The sequence below is a fragment of the Mirounga leonina genome, unplaced genomic scaffold (genome assembly GCF_011800145.1).
Source record: "Mirounga leonina isolate KUSES-001 unplaced genomic scaffold, KU_Mleo_1.0 Mir_129, whole genome shotgun sequence".
In the NCBI taxonomy this organism is placed as follows: Eukaryota; Metazoa; Chordata; class Mammalia; order Carnivora; family Phocidae; genus Mirounga; species Mirounga leonina.
In genome coordinates, this window is record NW_023270323.1 from 32,545,419 (window position 1) to 32,560,688 (window position 15,270).

A 15,270-nucleotide genomic window follows, 5' to 3' on the forward strand; every position below is an offset into this window, starting at 1 on the left:
TCAAAATGAGAACACTCAAGTGCAAGACTGAGAAATTCCTTAATAAATGTATAATATTCAACATATACATTTCTGCTTTAAAAACGAAGAGCTGTTGAATTTGCCTTAGTATAAGATAATAGTACCTTGGGCCCAGAGCTCTGGATGTGGAATTTATTTGATATATAAACATAAGGGAAAGAAAGCTGATATAAGAAACTGTATCAAATCCCATATATCAAATCTTAAGATGTCTTATTGCTAATAATTAGTATGCTTAATATAGAGAAATATAAAAAGAGAAATATGAGAGAAACGTCTTAGAGTCCTTAACATTTTTAAAGAATGTAAAATACCTTCATTATGTCCATTTCTTTTAAGCATTCACAAATAGAATGTCAAACCTATTTTACGGTTTTAAAATATACTCTTACCACATGCAATCTTGTGCCTCAGCCCTTTAAGAAGGATGTAACATGAAAATTCTTTAAAAAAATACCTATTAAATTTTCTTGAAATATCAACTTGCAAGTACAGGTATTCTATACTAATGAGCTCTACCATTTTATTTTACCTCATGGATGTTTTTAGAGAGAAAGAACCCCCAGTCCTATCCACGATTTAAGTTATAGGACCAGTATGATCAGCTACACAGTGACACAACCATGCCTAAAATCAAAATGAGAACAGTCAAGTGCAAGACTGAGAAATTCCTTAATAAAAGGCAGCGTATGCTATAAACCAGCCATGTCGCCTTGGACATGTCACTTCAGTTCTTGAGAACTTAATTTTTTTAATTTTTACTTTACTGTGGTAAGAATACTTAACATGAGATCTACCCTCTCAACAGGTTTTTAATTGTACAATACAATATTGTCACTATGGTTAACAATATTGTGCAGCAGATGGCTAGAACTTCCTTATCTTATATAACTAAAATCTTATACCCGCTAATTAGCAAATGGGGAGTTGCTAATCAACAACAATTTAGTATTTATTTTGAGGAAACAAAGTGTGCTAGAGTGTGCCTTTTAAGAATCCTTCTATGCCTTTATTTTTTCATATGCTGATACAGAGCAATTTTCAATGGTACTTGAACTTACCTTGCAACAGTAACTTCAAAAACTGCTTTCATGTTCAATTGTTTCTTCTAGGTCCATAAAGCACATTCACGCAGTTATATATTCATTTATTAATCAAGCTTTAAACTGTCCTATAAATATGTTCTGGTGTAAATTTAAAGAAAATACAGAAAGTGAAGTAAGAACTGGTTACCAATCTGACTGCTAGAAATGTACCTTCCATTTATGTCTTTATGACTGGAAGCAGAAGTCACAAAGATGATATTTAACTGTTAGTCCTTTTGACCAAAGAATGAACTACTGAAATCAAACTCAACAGGTATCGCCATCACTATGAAAATGATAAAAAGTTACATTATACACCTTCTGTTTTCTTCTTCAATTTTACTTAAGAGTTACTGAACACCTCATAACTTACACCTCACTCTTATTCTTATGGGCAAATCTTTAATTGAACTTACACCAAGCAAAACTTGAGTTCACGTTTACTAACTATGAGCCACAATGCACTGCTTACTTTTCTTTACTGACCTCTTTCTCCTTTTATAAACAAACTTCATTTACATTAAATATGTTTGCTGATAAAATTTACCTCTACTTTTCATACTTAAATTTTAAAAAAGCCCAAACCAAGCCCTCCAATGTTCTTGTTCCATATGGATTTGGTAGAGGAGAGCTTTGTTAAGTTGATGTTTTAGACGAAGTTAAGAGAGAAGAGACCTATTCAGAGCAAAGAACAAAACTAAGAAAGTTTATGGGGACATAAACTGGATGGTGAACTTTCTAATTCTTCATAAATCAGTTTCATTGTATGGTTTTGCTTTAACATTATGTTATATTCAAAGACATTAGGCACAGTCCTTTATTTAAATGTTAATAGCCAGTAAATTTCATTTTTTATTACTATTTAATTGATCTTGGCTTTTACACATTGATATATATGAGTTAGTAATTCTTAAAAACTACCGAACAATAAGTTACTAACTTTACTAAGTATATAATTACCTAGAGTTAGTAATGACTAATTACACATAACCAAGAGTTACCAATTCTTAAGAAAGAATTTCCAGAAGTTTAGGGGGACCACTTATGCTCAGGCAACAACGATGCATGTGGATCACTGTCGCCAAGCAGTAAAACTCAAACGGTAATTATTTACTTTGTCCTAGTAACTGTACTTCAAGGAATCTGTGCTACAGAAATCATCAGAGAATGAGACAAGCTTAGCATTACTTATCCTAGAAAAACATGACAACCCACATGAATAAGGAAATGTTTAAGTAAATCATAATGTATCACTCTATGAAATATTGTACAATATTTAAAATGATGCTTTCAAAAAATGAATGGCATTGGGAAATTTAGAGAGAATTACACAAACTGTATATATAGTTTAACCTTAATTCTACTAAAACAAACATACATACATAAAATACACTTAATATATAGAATATGTGGATAATCAAGCTAAAATATGTGTAAAATAATGTCTGTGAACATTGAGAGGTACCACTATGATATATAGGGTGATTTCTATTTTGATTTTATGTATCTCTATATTTCACAAGTATTCAATATGAGCAAGTACTATAATCAGAAAAAAAAAAAAACCTTTTTAAAATATGTTTGTTCAGAATTTAGAATGAGCTGCATTGGGAAGGATGAGTGGAAATTAAATTCAGTTATTATGGGCACCCAAGTAGGATCAAAAGAGCTTATGTACATGATGAACACTGGGATAATAGCAAAAATTCCAGAATAACATCTACCAAGCTAAGAGAGAGTAGCAGGTAAGGAAGTTAACACAGTAAGATTACTAAACCAAAGCAGACAGACTAGCATACCATCCTCTGATAAAGATACGTAGTCCCTCATACAAATAGTTCATTCATTTGTAATAAAGTAGGTTCATTTTTCATTTACAAACCTAATGCTTTCTTTCATACCTCATTACTTTTGTGTTGCTCTATCTCCATACTCCTTATATTCAAGGAAGAAAACACACATACACACCAGTGCAATCTCACTATCAACCATTATTCAAAAAAGGTCTCGTTGAAAAATGTCGGTTCAGAGGCTCTAAGCAAATTTCATTTCTGAACACTACTGTCTGCAACCCAGCAGGCTATTTCACCAAGATACGATCACACATTTAATCAAATGCACAAAAAAAGAAATACAAAGTTTGCTTAATAATGTCAAATCAGAAAAATACAATGTTGACAGCCTACTAATTTTTAGTGCTCTTTCTTCTTCAAGGATATGCAACAATAAGGAAGGTGCATGGGAGTTCTTCTAATTAAGTTTTATACTAACCTTTAAAAATTCTCCAAATTATCTTCATACGTTACTATTTATATTGAGTTGGTACTTAAAAATACAATATAACTTCCCATTTTGAATAAAAAATTAAAAAAAAAACAATAAATTAAGGAGGTTTCCCAACTTCTACAAAAAATACTTCTAAAGCATCATTTTATTTGAGTTGGTCAAGTGTCAGCATTAAACACTACCCAAACTCTAGTTTTCATAATAATGGATCTATTATTTTGAATAATGCCTATCATTTGAATAACATTATTGGATAGGTTGAAGTATATTTTCATTGGATTCTTTAAACAGCTAATAAATTATATGAAATGTCCTACTTGATATGCTTTTGAATATTCTGCCTCTAAACATAAGGTTTACTTGAATTAACATATATTCCCATCAGTAGCATGACATAATGAGTATACTAGCAAGTGTAAAGCAATTAGATGTCTCAAATGGATGGATTCATATCTGCAAACTCATCTTTCTGCTTTTACTTCTATCTGCATTTCTTTTTATGATGTATTTATTCCCATGCCATAAGTTTTTGTTTCTTCAGTTCCTTCTGGGATAATTTTTTCTCTGTGCAACCTCCACTTGTTTAGGAACTTTTGTTCCTTTTCAGTAAGGACCCTCTTAATGTGGCTGGTGGAGCTCATACATAAGTTAATTTAACCATGAACTCTTGTGTCCAACAGCACATCTTGGGAGCTCTGTTTGCCTGTTTATGCTCAATGCCTAAATAATTTACATTTAAACTTGCACTTACATTTAAGATCAGTATTGCTCTGCATTTTTAAGCACATGTAGCAAATTCGGCACTCTATCTGCCACCAAATCTGTGTCCAGTGCCCCTGTTTGGAATTGTACAATGACAACTCTACCATCATATGACAGAATGGCATACATTGCCTAAGTAAAGTGACATCTTTCAATTATTTGGTGGCTTTACAGATATGCAGTTGATAACTTCGGCAGTTTCACAGGTGTTCTTGAACCTGAAGATTTGAATCCCTTGATTTACATGTGTTTATTGGGCCAAGTAGGGAAGCATTTTTCAAAATCACCTTGGCCACACACAGGAAGAGAATAAAACCCATTTTTAATGGTTTTCCTAGCCAATTCTCCTTATGTCTGATCTGTCTCAGTTAACAAAGGATCACCACAGGGGACATTCAGGTTTTAACTGCCTTTTAATGAGTTTTTCCTTCTTCAAGCTAACTATGTGTCTGTCCACAGAGGATCTACAATATCATTACTGACTCCACTAAGCTAGAGATAGTAGATTGATCTAAAGCTGGGTACCAAAAATTCAGACTGTGGTCAAAGGGAAAGGATCCAATAGGCAAAGAGAAGGAAAAGTGGTAACTGAAGTAGGGGCAACCAACTGGAGCAGAATCCTAGTGGTATTCAGGGTGCTTTTTTTTTTTTCTGATGCCTAGGTAAACCTCCATCCTTCCCTAAGATTCTTTAGGTGAGAAACACAATAACTTCCCAATAAATTAATCATTTTAGCCTAAAGCTAGTTGGAAGTGTCTTTGCAATTAAAAGAGATAATGAATACATTCATTTTACTAAATCTTGTAAGTTGAATTTAGGTCCATAAGATAATTGAAATGTTATAAAATATGCAGCATTTTGGAATGACTTAAATAATATTTAACTGTCACATAAAAACTTTGGAAATTAAAGTGAAATTTCACTGAAAAGTACCTGTAACTCAAAAAATGTGCATTATTTTAAAAGAAAATGGTTGCCTAAGCTGTTCTTTTAAAGTCAACTACAGTTAATAATACGAGTAAAACTCAATAGACAAATTCAGCTGAACAGTTAAAGCCAATATAAAGAAGAAAGTCTATAGATATGCACATGTTAACACAAAACTATTTCTCAATAGACTCTTTGTCCACTCCTTGAAGTCATGATCAGTATTCTGAGTCAAGGTTCAAACAACAACCATCAGCCATTGACAGACAAATCAAGAGCACTGAAAATTTGAAAAAACAGAAGACGTAAATATAAACCAGTTGAGCCTTCCATTCTTGCCAGAAATAAAATCTCATACAAAAAAGATGACCATCAGTCAGGACCATTTACTCTTATCCAAAAGTGTTTGGAAGAGCTGTGAGGAGAGGAAAAGGGGAAAAAATACCAAACCAAAACAAAACAAAATAGGAGACTGTTGAAAAACTTCTTACAGGGTCAGCTGTCAATGGAATGCATTTTAGTATTCAGGTTACCCACCCATGCAGAACATCAAAAACTGGGCTTGAGTCTCTCCCCTATTCTCACAGGCTCAGGCTACTGTGGAGCCACTGGGGCTGTCTTGAATAGTAACACACTCTCCCCTGCGGGACGCATAAACACCAACACAAGCCGATCAAACAGAAGGGGGTGTCGTTTCTACTTGGCTTTCATTTTCTTGAGTCATACTTTAAAACACTTAATTCTGGTACAATTTAGCAACTCAGCCGTCCAACGCACAGCTTATTTTTTCATTCATCTTTACCGCCTACCATGTTGTTGTACGTCTTTCCGCTTGAACATAAATGCTGGGTAATTATAGGTATAAGTCACACATCTCAATAACTTCTTTTATTGGCAATCGTCACTGACCTACAGATGTTAATTCTAAAATTTGGACTTATTTATGACCCTTTCAATACTTCTGGTCTTTAAAGCAATTTTGGGATTTGAATTTTAAGGATTCATCTGCATTTATCGCAATCTTATGAGGACTTGACTTAAGGATTATAAATCTTTTAAAAGCATAGAAATCCTTAAATCGTGGAAGTTTATGATGACTTGGCTACAACACTGTAGGAAATTCTGATGCAGTTAAAGCTTAAAGAGCTGCTGATGCCATGTGAAAAGATGATCAGGAGTTTAATTTAAAATGTCTTAAGTTAAATTGCTACTTTCATTTTATACGTGATTTGAAGTCAATCTTCAGACACAGCACTTGGTGGCTGTCAAAAATATTTTCCTGTCAGGATTATATGATTTTTGGTGGGGAATTAGTAGCAGAGCATTACATTTTAAGATTAGGAAGAAAAGCTCAAAAACAGGTACTTAACAAAAGGTTAAAAAAGAAGAGAGGGAAAGAACATGGGAAAGACAAAAAGACACGTGAAACCTTTCTCAACTGCTTAAGAAAATGCTATTGATTTTCAAAGCTCATCAAGAACTCTTCAGTTAAGAAAATGATATTTGATTTAGCTAAATTTTCTTACTAATGGTACTTAAGGACATTTCTAATAATACCGTAACTAAGAGTAATAGGGACCATTCATTAAATGCTCACTCTATCAGGTTATTTTTCTATTTACTTCTTATTCCCCTCCCCAAACCAGCCATGTAGCCTTTATTACTTTTATTTTACAGATAGAGATGACAGAGCTAGAAAGTTGTGGAGCTGGGACAGTATTCAAGTGCCTCTCATTCCAAAGGCCATTTCTGAGAAGTTCGTAATTAGGGACAGTGCCCATCTAAGGAGTATAATTTAGTTTCTACAATACTTGATCAGTATTAACCAAAGTGGAGATGACAAGTACTGCAATACTAATTTCATAGTGGCAGGCCTAGGTCAGAAATTACATTAGCCATGGAATATATCCCCCCAAGATGTATATAATTTATAAATAATATATCTCTAAAGTTTTCACATAGATGTCAAAGCGCCATTCACAGTTTTCCAGTTAAAGTTTAGCATCTAGTAAAACTAATCTCTTTGTGGAGCCTCCCTTACTCATTAGGCATATTACCACTCATAAACAAACTGAACTACACCATATAATTACCCCAAAGATCCTTTTCACTGAAAATGGCCTGTTGTGGTGCTTGGATAGTGATTAACAGACTAAGAGTGCAATGAGTCGTCTTAGTATCACTTCAGAAAAGTGATTTCCTCCCTAATAATTCCCAAGATACATAAATATTCAATTAGGGTCTTTGAAATCTAGTTTTAATTGGGCTTTCATTCTCTACCCAACTTCAAACTTAGCCCAAGCTAAAAAAGGTATTTTATTAGTTCTTACTATAAAAAAAAAAATCCCCATAACTCTTCATGAGTTTTAAAATGGGAGGGTAAAATAAAGCCAAGATTATCTTTTATATGAAATTTTCAAATTTAACAGCATTTTAAGACATACTGTAAAGCAATGAGGTGAAACATAATTGCTTTCTGAATCACGTGGGAAGTTGATTAAAGTTTCCTGGGACCCTCCTGAGATTTAGTAAAAATAATAATAATGACAGTAGCAAACAGTTGCATCTCTATTATTATGTGCCCAGAACTGTTTTAAGCACTTGGCATGTATTTTCCCTTTAAATCTTCACAAAAACCTATGAATTAAGAATAAATGTATGGGGGCCCCTGGGTGGCTCAGTCGTTAAGCGACTGGCATTGGCTCAGGTCATGATCCCAGGGTCCTGGGATGGAACCCTGCATGGAGTCCCTGCATCAGGCTCCCTGCTCCGCGGGAAGCCTGCTTCTCCCTCCCACTCCCCCTGCACGTGTTCCCTCTCTCGCTGTGTCTCTGTCAAATAAATAAATAAAATCTTAAAAAAAAAAAAAAAAGAACAACTGTATGTCCATTAAAATACATCAGGAAATTGAGGCATAGAGAGATCCAATATCTTACCCAAAGTCAAACAACTTATCAAACCTAGGCAAACACACCATAGAGTCCCTTCTCTTTACCACCACACCATTCTGTGTCTCCAGATATGAGAATATCAAGACCTGGGACCCATATTTTGAATATTTTCTATAGCTCCTCTGCTATTATTAGGCTGGAGACCGGCATTTTTAAAGTTTTTATTTCAGTAACTGGGGACCAACAAAAAACTAAAAACAAGCTTTCTACATTGGAAAAAGAATACTGAAAATGTCAAGTAATAAAATATCCAACCTACTTGTATCTTTTTAAAGTCTGAGCAGTCTTATTTTCTTATCCTAGATGACTCTTTATATGGTCAGATGGGGTACAAGGCATAAGTACAAGGAGACAGATCTTGCAAAAGTCAACACCAGAGGTTCTCAGACTCTCTGGTCCCAGGACCCTTTCACATGCTTAAAAATTGATGACCTAAAGCAACTTTTGATTATGTTGGTTACAGCTATCAATATTTATGAACTAATAGTTAAACTGGGAAAATTCTAAAACAAAAGAATATACAAACACACATGCCATATTCCATCAGAGCGATGATGTGATCACAGTTCACATGCCTTCTGGAAAACTCCACGGTACACTTGTAAAAGTACGAGAGTAAAAGGCAAATATCATCACAGCATTGTTACAAAAATGTTTTCTTTTTACGCACTCTCTGAAAGGGTCTCAGGGACCCACACATTTCCCCTGAACTCTCTCACTTTGAGAGGAGAGAACTACCTGCTCTACAAAATAACAGACCCACAAGTTTTCCCAGAAAGAAATATCCAACTTGGGGATTTAATTTTCCATCTCAGAAATAATTTTCACAGTAAACAGAATTACCACCAACATCATTCCATTTAGATTCTTGAATAATATGGACCAAATGTTAACGTCTTCTAATATGTATATGTAATCACTCTTATGAAGAAATTCATTAATATTAAACTAAATTCTTGTTTTAACTTCCAATAAGACATAAGCAAGACATAAGTTATTAAGATCTATAGAATCTGTTATGATCAAATATAAGAAGAACTCTCCCTCTTCACCCGCTCCCTAAAACAAATGGAAAATTCCAATTAATTCTGAGTACGATGACTAATTTATTTATGTATTTGTCAGTACATGAGTAAACTTCACAATTCTAAGAAAAATGTCATACCTGGTTACTTATGCAGTAGTAGAATTAATTTTAGTGGGCCACAACAACACTCAGACAGAATGACATTTAAAGGTTTTGGGGGATATATGCACATCTTAGGACTCATAAATGCTATCCAGAGGCATGCTCACATTACTTTCTCACACTGGCCAATAAACAACAATATCAAAATCACAATGAATGAAAAATAGGGATTTTTCTCCCCACTGATCAACAACAACACACACACACCCCCCCCACACACAAATGGAGATAACAAAGGGAAAATGTCAGGAGGACCTTACTTAATTTGAATGTTTTAATTTATATTTTATTATAAAATAAAGTATCTATAAAGAAATTCATTTGCATAAAAGACAAGACATTAATGCAATAATAGTCTATGTGTAAATATGTCCTTGAAGGCAAACAAAGGCTAAACTACAATATAGCCTCTGTTTTTAGGGTTTCTCCCTATGTGAACAAATCCATATTTGAATGTAATGCAAATCTCAGAAATCTAAGGGAAAATAGTCATTTGCAAAACTTAAGGAAAGATCACCTCCCTCTAATTCCAACTGCTCTAGCCATCCACACCATGCTAAATTTAGGCTGCATTTCTCAAAATTGCTCTTTGTTCTTAAATACAAAAATCAATCAGTTTTCCTTGCTGATTTCTGGGCAAAAATGCCCCACTTGTAACAGTAACTGTCACTCCTAGTTGGCAAACCCTTTCAGAGAGTTTCAACCCGTGGTTAAAGTGGTCCAAATGAAATCTAACAAACAATTGAGTTTAGCATTATATTATTTGACTAACTTCAATCCTTTTGCTTTTATAACATTTTTAAATCTCCTGTCTAGGATTTCCTAGGCTATAGCTCACCAAAGAATCAAAGGTAAATCAAGACCATAAAAAATTTGTCTTTCTTAATTACTAGAAACAATGCCAGCCACGGTAGCTGGAGCCAGTACGTCTCATACTTGCTATTATTCCCCGTAGAAAGGAATATTTAAATCTCTAAACTGTAAGAAGATCATTAAGAAAACCTTCCATTCATATTTTTGAGGAGAGCTCTCAATCTGAAGGATAATCACACCAAGCCACTTAAAATGAGCCATCAAAAGCATTTACCCATCAGGCAAATCACATGCTGGTTTATCACTCTTCAGGCCAGGGATGCCCGATTCAGCCTAACAGTTCTAAGAAATATTTGAATATTTCACATAAACCTTTATACTAATCACTCCTCCCATCCCGACTGTATAGAAACAGTCCAGATAACCATATACACCAATGGAGCAGGTTATTGAATATTTAGAGATACAGAAGTGCTATGGAATGGCATTCAAGCACTCTGACACATTCACCTTCAGCTAAAGACAGCACAATACACTGACAGACACAGTTCTAATGACATCAGGACCTGTGGAATGTATGACTGCTAGGAAACACATGCTGCTAGGAAACAAAGAACAGATCTGATCAAATCTTCTAATGTAAGGACTGGGAATCATTGTGATTCGATCTTCTAAAATGAGGACAAGTGTTCTTTAATCTTCGGAAATATTTACAAGTATAAAGACCGTAACATATATCCTCTAGAAATGAAACAAATATATGAAGCTAGATTCTCATACATTAAATCACAGTTCTCTAAGTTTTCTATTAAGATGACAGCCACTAGCAATAGTGCATAAAAACATAACTTAATCAAAGTCAGGTATCAATGATTCTGTATTCCTTTTTTTTTTTCAGCCTAAGCTTTTTCAAGAAGTCAAGATCTTTAAAAAAAATAAATAAATAAGGAATCTAGAAATTATAGTACCTAGAAAATAAGTACCATTTTACATTTACAGTGCTATACTTTTAAAAACAAAATAGAACATAGTCATTTGCACCAAAATCCAAAGCAGTCAAAGCTAATCTACAACTAAGGAATTTAATAGCTTTTAATTATTGAAACTGAAAAGCAGTTTAGCTTTTGAACTTTTTAAAAACTGTTTATCTTTGTATATTTTTTAACCCTTGCTTTGATTACAAAAAAAAAAAAAGTGAAACAAAGCTGAGAGATATTTCAACACAAATATCCTTTTAGCTCCTACACAAATTATTTGAAAACCTCTTGATGCTGCTGTAAAAGAACTGACAATTCTATCTGTAATCCACAAACAAACTGGGCGCCAGAACTCCAGGTCATTTAGTACCATTACAGACTGAAAAACGTATCAGGGAAATCTGGCTAAATTCTGTTTAATCTCATAGGGAAATGAAGAACATTCTTCAAGTAAACAATTACTAAAGAGGTGTTTCTTTGTAGATTCTACGATGACATTCTTTAGTGCCGATAGCTCATATGACAGTAAATTAGCAAACCGCCTATTTACTTCAGAGCAAAACACAGAAGGCAGTTTTTCCTTCCTGCCAGCGTCTATGCGTCTCTTCATTTCCCCAGCAGCTGGCTGGAAGGATGTAAAATCAGAGGTGCAAGAAGGCTTACACTTCCTAGTGAGTAATCCACCCAGGAAAGTAAACAGGACAGACACCACCAGGTTGGGCTTTAAAGGAGAGTGCGGCAGGACTGCTTACACCGTTGTTTACAAAGTGCTCCAACTACCGCAGGCAGGGATCACACACAGGCACAGGGAGGAGACACCCAGAGGTGGCTCACACACCTAGAGTTCGCCCAATTGCTGTGATGTCTCTGGCCATAAAGCAGTGCACGTTTCTATCAGAGTGAGGGAAGTGACCGGAGAATTCCAGAGACCAGGGGTTATTCTGGCTTGACTCGGTTATTTCAATCTGCTCGAGAGATGACTGTTCTACCCCTTGGTCCTCATCAGGGCCAATCTGGGGTGCGTCGAGCGCTGCACCAGAGACACGCGCCGCACGCATCTCGCGGAAATGCTCCTCACTGGGGAGAGGGGACACTGTGAGGCTTCCTCGCAACCCCTACGGGGCCCCGCGGCCTCCTCAAACCAGATTTTCTAGTTAAGCGGATCCCAGGCGATTTCGATAAGAAAGCTCAGCTCAAGTAGCATCAGCTCTACCATCCCCACAAATACCTCCCGGCCATCCCCCGGAGCGCGCAGGAACGCGCACACACTGTCACGCACACGCTGACAACACAGCCAACTAGCCCTGGTAGCAGAGGTCGCCCCCACCCCTACCTATACACCCACCCCCCTACAGCTGGGGGCCTGGCACGCTTAGCCCCTGAGCTCCGACAGGGGACCAGTGGCGGGGGCGCGGGGGCACCAACGCTCCGCTGCAGCCGGAGCGTCCCCTTCTCCCGTTGGAAGCTCGCGGGCGCCTGCCTCCTACCTGTAACCCAATCGACCGCGGACACCAATGCTCTTCCTACCCCGCCCTGGCATCCCGGCTGCCCGGATTCGTGCAACACCGTCCCCCGCCCCGTGCCCACTCCCAACACCGCGCCGCCCCGGGCCACCCACGAAAGTAACAGCTTCCTCCAACCAAAACCGCCTAACAAAGCCTGGGCAAGCAGCTCTTAACCAAACTGCCGTGAAGGGGACACAACGGGCGGGGTGCGAAGAGGCAGCACGGCTATACGACTCAGGGGCGCGACCTGGGCAAATGCGGCCCCTATGGATGCTCCAGACAGGCGTCTAGGAAGGATCGCAGTGAGCTCGCCGCCCCTCAGTCCCCATCACCCCAGAGTCCAGCTCTCACCCGGTCCCTGTCGGTTATCCAGCCCTCTCCCGCCTCCAGCGGCACCAGGTCGGGCCGATGGAGAGAAGGCGCCCCCTGGTCTGTTTTCAGCCCCCGCCAAGGGATGACACTGGGGTGAGAGAGGAGAGAAAATTCCCGGGGTGGAAATTCCAGTTCCGATTCCCAGCGTGTTGAGCTGTGAATGTGCCGGGTCTGCTCTCCCCTTCATCCCTCTCGGCCGCCAAATCGCCCAGTTGCTGGAAAAACCTCAACCCGTGCCAAACCCCAGTGCCCACCAGCCAGGAGGCTCCCTTCCCACCCCGCATCACGCTCGGATGAGTGTGTGTGCGGGCGTGTATGTGAGTGGGTGGGTGAGTGTGCGTGAATCCCGCACCCCCTCGGTTGCCCGCCCCGCGGACGCCACCGCCTGCGCTGGGCCAGGGCCACCACTATTAGGAAGAGTGAGAAGAATAAATTACCTTTCGTAACCGCCGGTCCCTGAGATCGTCCCATCAGTTTGCTCAACAACCTGCAGCCGGGTGCAGTTTCCACAATCCAGCCATGGAGCCCGGGGCAGAAGACCGGCCGGCCCCAGAGAAGACACCCCACCACACGCGGCAAAGAATGACACCAATGCGCAGAGAAGGCAGCAGGAGGGTGGAGACCCCGGCCAAAGAAACAACAACAAAAAGTCTCTCCTTCCCCCTTTCTTCTACTACACAGCCTTGGAGAAAGGTCGGGGGGAAAAAAAAAAAGAACCAAATGTTTGTCTTCCTTTACGTGTTCTTGCTTCAAACACACCAGGGGGTAAAAACGGAGCAAAGAGAGAGGAGGGTTCAAATGTCTCTCCCAGTCCACAGTTGCACAACTTCGGAGTCGGGCTCAGTCTCCAGCAGCAGCCGAGACCCAAGCGGCAGCTAGTAACAGGCGGCAGTCATAGCTGAGGCTGCTTCTCCTGCTCCTGCTGCGGCCGCCGCCGCCGCCGCTGCTGCTGCCGCCGCTTAAGGAAAGACGCTGCTGAAGAGACCAAAAATCTTCCACCATCCCCCCAGCCGATCTTTATATCCAGTTCTCCCACCCCACCCCCTTCGCCTTCTTTCTCTTCTTCTTCCTCGTCCTCCCCTTTCCGCTTGGGGAAGGGCGCAATGGAATAGGTAGGGGGAGCCGCGAGAGCCCGGGGTGGCTTCTTCTCCGCCAAACCCGCCTCCTTCTCCTGAGGTTTTCCCCCGCGGAGGGTCTCCTCTCGCGCCCGCAACCTGCGCCGAGAGCCGGAGCGAGGGCCACGCAAACTCCTTCCCGGGTGCACGGTGGGGGCGCGCGGGCGGAGCGGGCGCCCGGCCGCTGAGGGCTGCGTCCCGGGGGTCGCGGAGCCCGGAGCCCGCGGGGTGGCCGATTAGCTCGCCGGCCGGGCCGGGCAGCTGAGGGCATGTGGGAGCTTCATCGCGCGGCCCCGAGCTCCGCGCCGCCGCCGCCGCCTCTTCGGTTCTTTCTCTTCTTCGACTCTCCGAGAGCGAGCAAGGCTCCGGCGCTCTCCACACGCGCACACTCACACACGCGCACACACGAGCAAGCTCCTGCCAAAGCAAACCGTGCAATCCGCGCGCGCGCACACACCCGGAGAAAGAGGACGGAGGCAAAAAGAGAAGAAAGAAAGGGGAGGGGGCGAGTCACAGGCGGCAGCAGCAGCGGCTGTCGGAGCGGAGGCAACGAGCAGTCCGGGAAAAACCAGCAGCGGCAGCGGCGGCGCCCACCCGGACCAGCGGCAGCATCTGCATCCCCGCTCTTGGGAACTGGGGCGAGCGGTGCCGGGCGACCGGGCGACCCGGCGACGCGCCGAGAGCCGGTCGGAGCGCGGGCGCGCGGGGGCCGTGCAGCCTGCGCGCGGAGGACGCAGCCGGGGCCCGAGCCGAGGCCAGAATGAGCCGCGGGCTGGCGAGCGCCACGAGCGCCGAGAGCCGGGGAGGGGGCTCGCGCGGGGGGGATGAGGGTGGCACGTAAAACCCGGATCTGGAGTGCACTCTGGCTCCGCCGCGCGGACTCCACCTAGCTGCTCGGCAAACGCTTGGAGGTGGGAATGAGAGGGCTGCTACAGGAGGCTTCCCTTTCAGGGTTTGTCAAACAAAGGGTACCTCTCCTCCCGGCTTTGAGGCACGATTCTCCTTCAGTCTTGCAGTGTCTCCCTCTCTCTCTCTCTTTCTTCGTCTCTCTCTGTCTCTCTTCCCTCTCCTCCCTTCCTCTCTCCCTCTCTCCCTTCTTCTTTTCCTCCACTCCACCCAGGTAAGTAAACGTCAGACTGAAAGTCCTGCCAGTGTCTCTTTTTCTAAGTGCAGATTATTCCATATTTTCATTATGCAGGTACCGAGTCCCAGTGCGTTTTCTGCCTTTGGTCCATTCTATGTTCCTTCAAACTTACCTCAACGTGCA

General features: G+C 40.7%; 1 protein-coding gene across 1 annotated transcript in view; it reads right to left on the reverse strand.

The window, feature by feature from the left end:
* ADGRL3 (adhesion G protein-coupled receptor L3) overlaps positions 1-14,051 on the reverse strand; it is an 811,907-nt gene extending 797,856 nt beyond the window's left edge. The window contains exon 1 of the mRNA XM_035004902.1: positions 13,326-14,051. The gene's annotated coding sequence lies outside the window, so the exon portion shown is untranslated. The remainder of the gene's footprint in view (positions 1-13,325) is intronic.
* Positions 14,052-15,270: the final 1,219 nt, after the last annotated feature.